Genomic DNA, 7,777 nt, shown 5'->3' with positions numbered 1-7,777 from the left:
CTTTTTCCAACCTGAATGATCCTATGAAATTATCAACTGTGATGTTATGGCATGTCCAGGCCAATAAGATCTTCAGAGAGTGTAATGAACACATCCCTGTCATGGTGACCATGAATGCAGAATTCTGTTGCTTTGATGTCTGTTTGGATCCTGCTCTGGCCAGAGTGGCTGTGGGAATATTTGCTGTAAGATGCTCTCTAAATACCTCTGTTGTATTGCTCTCATCACTATGGGACCACCAAAGCTCCACATATTCTTTGCTGGAGGAACTTTCCTTATCTCCTGTTCTATTTCCCTTAAATTCCTCGGTTCTCAGTTGGGCCCATGGCAGTATAAGCCCTGCCCACATTGGGATTGTGCCTTTTATTTTCATAAGCAATTAGCCATCAAACAAGCACTCATTTACTAGGGCCTGGCTGAAGCTGCTTTCCACAGTTCCAATTTACAAGGGTTGGACCGGACCCAGCATTTGGCCAGCAGTTCTTAGCTCACAAAGGTAGGTCACTGCTACAGGCTCTGGAAGCTGCCAGTCTTTGCAGCTCCTCGCGTGCTTTGCAGAGGACTGGCAGCAGGAACTCTAAAGCTCTTGCAGGAGTTAGAGTCATGATCAAATCACTCACCTGCCCAGCTCCTGCTCTGGGAGCTGTCAGAGGGTATTAGGGCCGGGATGCCAGACTGTGACATGCAATGTCCGTGCTACGTGATGTGTTCAAGCCCCTTGTGAGTCTGTTTTCTGTCCCAAGTCTTGCTCCTGTTTGCATTCCTCTGGTTTTTGCAGGGAGACTGGCTGCTGCTTCCTGGCCTGAGCCTGCTGCAAATGTGCAGCTGCTGGTGGGTACCCTGTGAGAGGTCTTCAGCCCAGGGGAGAAGGGTGCTACGGTGAGTGCTAAAGCTGTTGGTTAGGGACAGGTAATACAACGTGGTCTTGCCCACAGGCTGGCAGGCCAACCTCCTGTTGGTATTAGGCAGAAAAAGCTTAGCAGAGGGCAGAACAGACACAGGTATCACAGTCCAGCCTCCAACATTTGCACAGTCATATTATGGGGCTCCCTATCTCAGTTTATGGCCTTTCACATGCACGCCTCTAGGGTGAAACAAGAAAAAATTGCAGGTTAAATTTAGCCAGCGGAGTCAAAATTGGTAGGTGGTTATTGCTGCTCACCTGGTGCTGTTAAATCTTGCCTAGGAGAGAGGCAGACCTGGCCAGCACAGTTGAGCTGTGGCTCCAGTGATAAGAAAGAAATCCACTGCCCAGCAAGTGCTTGCACAGCTGATGATGGCCGATGCTTTCTCCAGCTCAGGAATACTGCCAAGACCAGGGCAAAAAAAGCACAAATGCCTCCTCAGCAAGGCAACAGATGCCCCCAGGCAGCTGCCAGCAGGTTTTCTACCTGCCTTCCCACTTCAGGAAAGGACGTTCCTTGAAAGGCCCAACAGTTGCTTTGACTTTCAGCCTGGGCCAAGTGGGACCTTCATCAGCTTCTCGCCTCACCAGCTGCCACAAAGGCAACGAAGGCAGGTGTGAAATTGCAGGTGACTTGCTTGCTTCTGGCACTCCAGTGCTGTCATTTTGGGCTTCTGACAGCCTTTGAGTGGGCAGGAGGAGGGAGCCTGCTGGAGCAGGCTTGTGTCATGGAATACTTGGGTGGAAGGTAAAGGGTTAAAAGGAAGACAGGAAACACTGCATTCAGGGCTTATTCCACAGTGCGATTTCTGGGAAAGGAGGGGCTGCAATCAGGCAGGATGTTTTCTCTTTGGGATCTTGGGAAATCGAGCCCAGCCTGACCTACACCGGGAGGGAAACAGAGCACAGCCAACGCTGCACGAAACAGTGACGTCCCCCTTCATCTTATCTCATATCAGCCCAAACAACTCAGATAACATACAAATCAGACATGGTGAAAGGCTGGGCTCACTTGGGTAATGAAATGTGCCAAAGGGAAATGATACTATTTTAGCCAAAATGACAGCAAGCGTAGTTCTAGAAAGTCCTATCCTAAGAGAGACAGCCCTATCCCATCCTCACTGCTCTCCTTTCCCATTCCTTGCTGCAGCTGATGCCAATGTGGCTGCAGTGGAAGAACAGAGTAAACCCTTGCTACTTTACACTGACTCTTTTTTGACCAAGACACAACTGTTGGAAGCAACCAGATGGAATACATGATATCATTTTCACCCCTTGGCAAAGGCTGAATTATCAAACTTATAGAATGCCTGCAGGTTTGGTGGGGGTAGGGTCTGAGCAGGGCTCACAGACCCTCACCATGTTCCTTTGGAGGGACAGCAGCAGTTTGCATTCCACGGGTAATTGGCAAAGCCACTGTGCATTTTGCATGCACTGCTCAGACATCCTCTTCATGCAGAGCATACTCAGGTTGGTGGTTCATTTGAATCCAAGCCAGGCCAGCTGTTCACCTGAATGCATTTATCACGCTGCTCCTTTGAACTAGGGCAGGTAGATAGCACTGCTGGGGTCAGTACAGATCAATCTGCTTCATTTTCTTTTCCCTCTGTTAGCTTTTCTTCACAAATATTCAGCACTATTTCATTACCCAGTTGGAGCAGAGGGTGTAAGTTTTGCTCAGAGTGGTGTAAAATCCCACCTGATATGCCAGAAGGTTAAAAACTCCACGTCTTCCCTCATACTGACTTTAAAATCCAGTTTTTAAAACCCAATTGAGGTAAATGCAGCAACTGCAATTACTAAGAAACAAGCACCTCACTCCTTGAAGTCATTCTGAGTGCAAAGAGCACTGTTTTACCCAGACTGCAGGCAGCATTTGCTCAGTTTGGCTGCGTTGAGGCCATGGGCGGTTCCTTTCAGTGCTCATGAGTATTTCAGATGCTGCCAAAGGAAGCTCATAACGTGCAAATGTTCCTGTGTGCACACGAATGGCAGGCTGGCCCGTGTTTCTCTTTTGTCACTTTTACTTCCTGTTTCCTTGCAGATTTCGGTTCTTGCCTCATTAAATGGTGAACGACCCGTCACAGCATCCTTCCCTGTGTGCTGCCTTGAAGGTCAGTGTTTTGGCCATGGAAACTGGTGACAGCTCTGGGGACTTTTAAAGCACTTTATTCATGTTCTTTAGCAGGAGGCGGGAATGGTTACAAATGGCAGATACTCTCTGCTTTCATGTTAGCATTGAAGCCTAGCTCCAGAAAGTGATCTGCCTCTGAGAAATAGTAGAATCATTAAGGTGGAAAAGACCACCTAGTCCAACCATCAACACATCTCCACCATGCCCAGTGTAGCAGAAATGCTAAGTCACAGCCTGATGCAGTGATTGAACACCTGGTGGGAAGACAGGGCCCACTCAGGGGAGCTCAGGTGTGTGCAGTGCACCCAAGTGATGGAAGGGCTGGAGCCAGACCTCATTTAAGATTTGGCTGTGGAATGAAGGTTTTTTGTTTGTTTGTTTGTTTGTTTCCTTCTGGAGATTTCTATGTATCTGAAGCCTCCTGAAGGTAAGCAGATTCTTTCCTTTATTTCTGTACTCACAGCTGTTGTGTTTGAGCAAGTCCTCATTTGCTGCATCCTAGGACTTTGCTACTCTGTTGTCATTGCAATGCTTTCCATTGCCTTACACCCACTGACTGTGCCCCCTGGTGCCACATCCACACTTGTGGGCAGTGGAAATGCTCTGGGGAAGGATGGACTGTCTGTCTTAAAAATGTTTTGGGAATATGGACTTCTCTAGTCTTTATAATAAGCAAAGCTAGTTCTGAAGAGTAGCTTTTTCTCTGAGCTTGTACCTGGGGAAAGAACTTGTCAGAGCATCCTAAGAAATGAGATTTGAGGGGCTCTGAAAAGTCACCTACTCCAAAGCCCTGCTCCTGGCTGAGTGATGGCACTGCAGGTAGAAGCTGACATTGTGCACTGTGACTTTATGCAAAAATCAGGGGCTGAGTGGGACCAGAGCAGCTGCAGGGATGCTCCAAGGAATTCTAGCAACCTGGATCCGTGGCTCCTGGATAGTTGGAGCAATTTGGTGTCTGAAACTCTGGCTCTTTCAGAAATCCCAGTCTATGTCTATTTGCTCCGTTGGCTTGAAGGGATGAGCACTAGTTTTATTTTTCAGTAGCACTGATGGCTAAATCTGAGCAACTTCTGCCTCCACATTATGCCAGCAATCTGTATCAGTCCTCCTTCTGCTCCTGTGTCTGGTGCAGGCAAATCTGTGCCGTTGAGGCCTTTGGATGCTCTGGGAACAGGTGCAGTATGGCTCTCAAAGAACAACAGATCAGAAAACATATGGGACAGCTCCAGCTCTTCATTAACCTAATTGCTATAGCTTCCACCAAGGTCTGCATGTTTGCCTCGCGTGTTGCTTCCGGTGCAGGCAAACACGGTCTGTGACAGAGTGCAGACACAGTAATGCTATCAGCTGCCTCTTCCTTCCTAGAAGGGGCCCAGCTGTCCAGATCACCTCCATAAAACCTAGTCAGGGGCTCATGCCTAAGATGTGCTGCCCTAGAGATGTTGTAGGCATCTCTGAGGAGGCCAAGGGGGTGAGAGATGGGGTTTGAAATCAGTGGTTTGGCCTGCCTGCCCACCCTCCATCTGATGCTGATTGCTGCTGCAGGGGCTACTAGTCAATCCAGCTGCAGGTGGCTGGCTGATAAGTGGGTTGAGCCAGCACACCTGCATCCTTCATGGCAGGGTGAAACCAATAGATGTTTATAGGAAGAGACTGTAGGGAACCTTCCAAATGCTCTTTGGTTGAAGAGCATAACTGGGTTGTAGGGGATTCCTCAGGACTGTAGAACAATGAGAAGGAGAATCAACCATCTTTCCTAACCTCTTTTAGTGCTCAGATAATAGCAAGTCTTGCTTTAAAGAATCATTCCTTCACACTGGGAGCGTCTGGAGGGAAAAAAAAAACAACAACAAAACAGCGCTCCCAACTTAAAGATTTGTCTTTTTGTGACACTGAAATGCAAATAAAGCTGCATTTCTAAAAAAAGCTACAGTAACCTCAGGGTTGCCTGAAGTTCAGATGTGTCCTGCAATGAAAAAATCCTTACGTTGTGCTCCAGACTGACATTTGAAATGAGTTGTCCAGATGCAGCCCAGCCAGCTGGCCCACACTTAGCAAGGGAGCAGCTCTTTCCACCGACGTGCTCCACTCCAGCAGAGCCTGGATGCTCTCTGCAGCTCGGCAACCTGAAGCACAACAGAAGGGGCTGCCTGAGAGGTGCAGAGATGCTAGTGAGAGATGAGGGAGAATGCAATATCTGATGTGGGCACATCTTGTCTGGCCAGCCAAGCCAAATGTTTGTCACCTTTGGAATCGCTGTGCTGCCCAAAAAGCAAAACAGACGTGTAGTAGTGTTGGCAATCTCTGTAGGAACCTCCTGTCTGCCAGATTCCCTCTCCCTGCCCTCCCGGCAGGTGCCAGCTGGGTTTTCGCTTTCTTTCATCCTAGGATCATGTTTCATCAAAGCAAACACAGCCAGGGGACCTGGAGCTCAAAGGCTTACTAAAATTAGGCCTGATCTTAGGTCCTGTTTGCAAATTGTTTTTGGGCCTGGTGGCATCTGACGTACAAAGGGGCTAAAATCAGAGTTTGCAAGTCCTAAGTGCAGCTATGTTCATGTTATTGTTTGCGAAGTCCTTTGGGGCTGCTGCTGTGGGCCTGTTAGAATGAAATAGCAGCGTATGGGCAGATCAAAGAGACCCTGTCAAATAGATTTCGACACAGACGAGCAGCCCATGCTATCAGATGGGCTGACAAAGGAGGGACAAGCACCGAAGCACTGATGTTGATACAATCCAACCATGCTCACATGGGGCTGTGGCTCAGTACAGGAGTCAGGCAGGTTCACAATGGAGTCTGGATTTCCTGCAAAAACAGCCAATGGACAAGTTGTGAAGTCGCATTTGAGTTAATGGGGCTGAAACAAATCTTTGAAGTTGGGTGGAGTGTTTCAAGTTTGAGTGGATCTGGATCTTGCTGAAGCTTCCCTTCCTACTGCAGCTACTTTAAAAAAATTTAAAAAAATAATTTAAAAAAACAATAGTTAAGAAGGAACAACTATGAAGAGCAGCTCAAAGCACGCAACTGGAATTGGTGTTTGGAATTACGGTATGAAATGTCTTCAAAAAGGTGATGAATAAGCAAAGAGAAGGAAGGAGGGAATGTGAAAAGTATGTTTTGTGCCTGTTTTATTTATTTACTTATTTTTCTCTCCACATTATCCTGTGTATTTTTGAACGAAGAGGAAGCATTGATGTCAGGTCTCTGGTTTGGCTGTGACTGCCAAGCATGCTGCCTTGGGAATCAGTGCCCATTAGCAATGCTGTCCTCACGTCTTGGTATGCCAACTCTGCTCATCCCTAGTGTAGAATACCATCCCTTAGGTGCTGATCTGAAATAGCAAACCATCCCAGCTGTAGTCTACAGTATGGGTGATAATTTTGTTCCAGGTCAAGTCTTCATGAAACACTTGGATAGTTGGAGTGTTCCACCAGTCCCATGCCCAGCCTGCAGAACAGCCTTCTAAATTGCATGAGCGAAGAGGGAGATGTTGTACCTATTTTGTAGCAACCAGTGTTTTACCTACCATACAATGTCCCCATGTACTGTAGCTTGTACAAAGGAAGGAATGTATGGGGTGTGTTGTGCCCCGGGTCAGGGATGGAGCTCAGGTCTGGTATCCTGGTGGGAGCAGGAAGGGTGCAAAGTGAAAATAAACAAAGGGAGGTAATTTTCCTCTCTCCATTCACCTGCTCTCCCAGCACCTCCATCTGGACCCTTGGGAAATGTGCAGGTGGCAGCTCTGGCATGGGAGAAGGGCTGGGTTTCAAAAAAGGTTGACCCCAAACCCAACAGCCTAAACTACACCTGGCGACCAATTTGAAATCAGGACTAAGGGATGCACTTTCAGGAAGCTTTGCGAGGCATACTGTTATTGCAGTATCTGTCTATAAAGATCTACAGGCTCTCAGCTGACAAACAAACAACAGCATTTTTTTCCTCCTAATAAGGTTTCCTTAGAAATGGATCCACTGCTGAATCCTGAGTCTGCCTGGCATATTCCGGGGGACATCTGGCATAAATTCTTCATTATTAGATTACATTAGTTGCAGCAATAATCATTCACATGGGATTATTACATCCAAGCTTGTCTCGTTGCCTTTATCCTTTCACACATTGTCTTTCCTGGTTCCCCTTCAAAGGGCTGTTGTGAGCCTGTGTCAGAGCAAGAAATTAACTCGTTAGTAATTTATGCATCATTTCCTCCAGCCACGTGTATTTAGGGCAAGATCAATAAAATATAATAAGGAAGCGGGTGGGTATTGTCACTGTGGGGCTGAAATAATTCCTTTGGTATCACTGTAAATCCTTCCCTCCCGTATGAAAACCTGCAGTCCTGTCCATCATTAGCTTATTTTGCTGGGCTGTAGCAACAGGACATCGATTCAGCTCCTTTGTGCACTGGCAGAGTTCATGTCCTGCCACTTCTGCTCAGAGCTCTCGGAGCAAAGGTTTTGGTTTTTGGAGGAGCAGTGTTTCATAGCCTTTCTGCTGGCTCCAGCCGTGTAATTAAAGCTGTGCCACCTAACACTGCAGTCTGATTTCTGGAGCGGCTCCACGCCCTGGCATCTGCTGTGATGTGTTTGGTCTGAGAAAGGGAGAGGGAATGCAGGAGGGATGTGAGCACTGCAGCTTACGGCACAGAAATCTTGGTTGTGGGATGTAAAGAAGCAAATCTGAGATGCATTGAACTAGCAAAGTTCTGTTTGATGATCTGAGGGCCCGGCAGTGATTGAGAG

The sequence above is a fragment of the Centrocercus urophasianus genome, unplaced genomic scaffold (assembly GCF_019232065.1).
Source record: "Centrocercus urophasianus isolate 14NV4802_14NV808 unplaced genomic scaffold, USGS_Curo_1.0 seq_18, whole genome shotgun sequence".
Lineage (NCBI taxonomy): Eukaryota > Metazoa > Chordata > Aves > Galliformes > Phasianidae > Centrocercus > Centrocercus urophasianus.
This window is presented reverse-complemented; position numbering follows the sequence as displayed.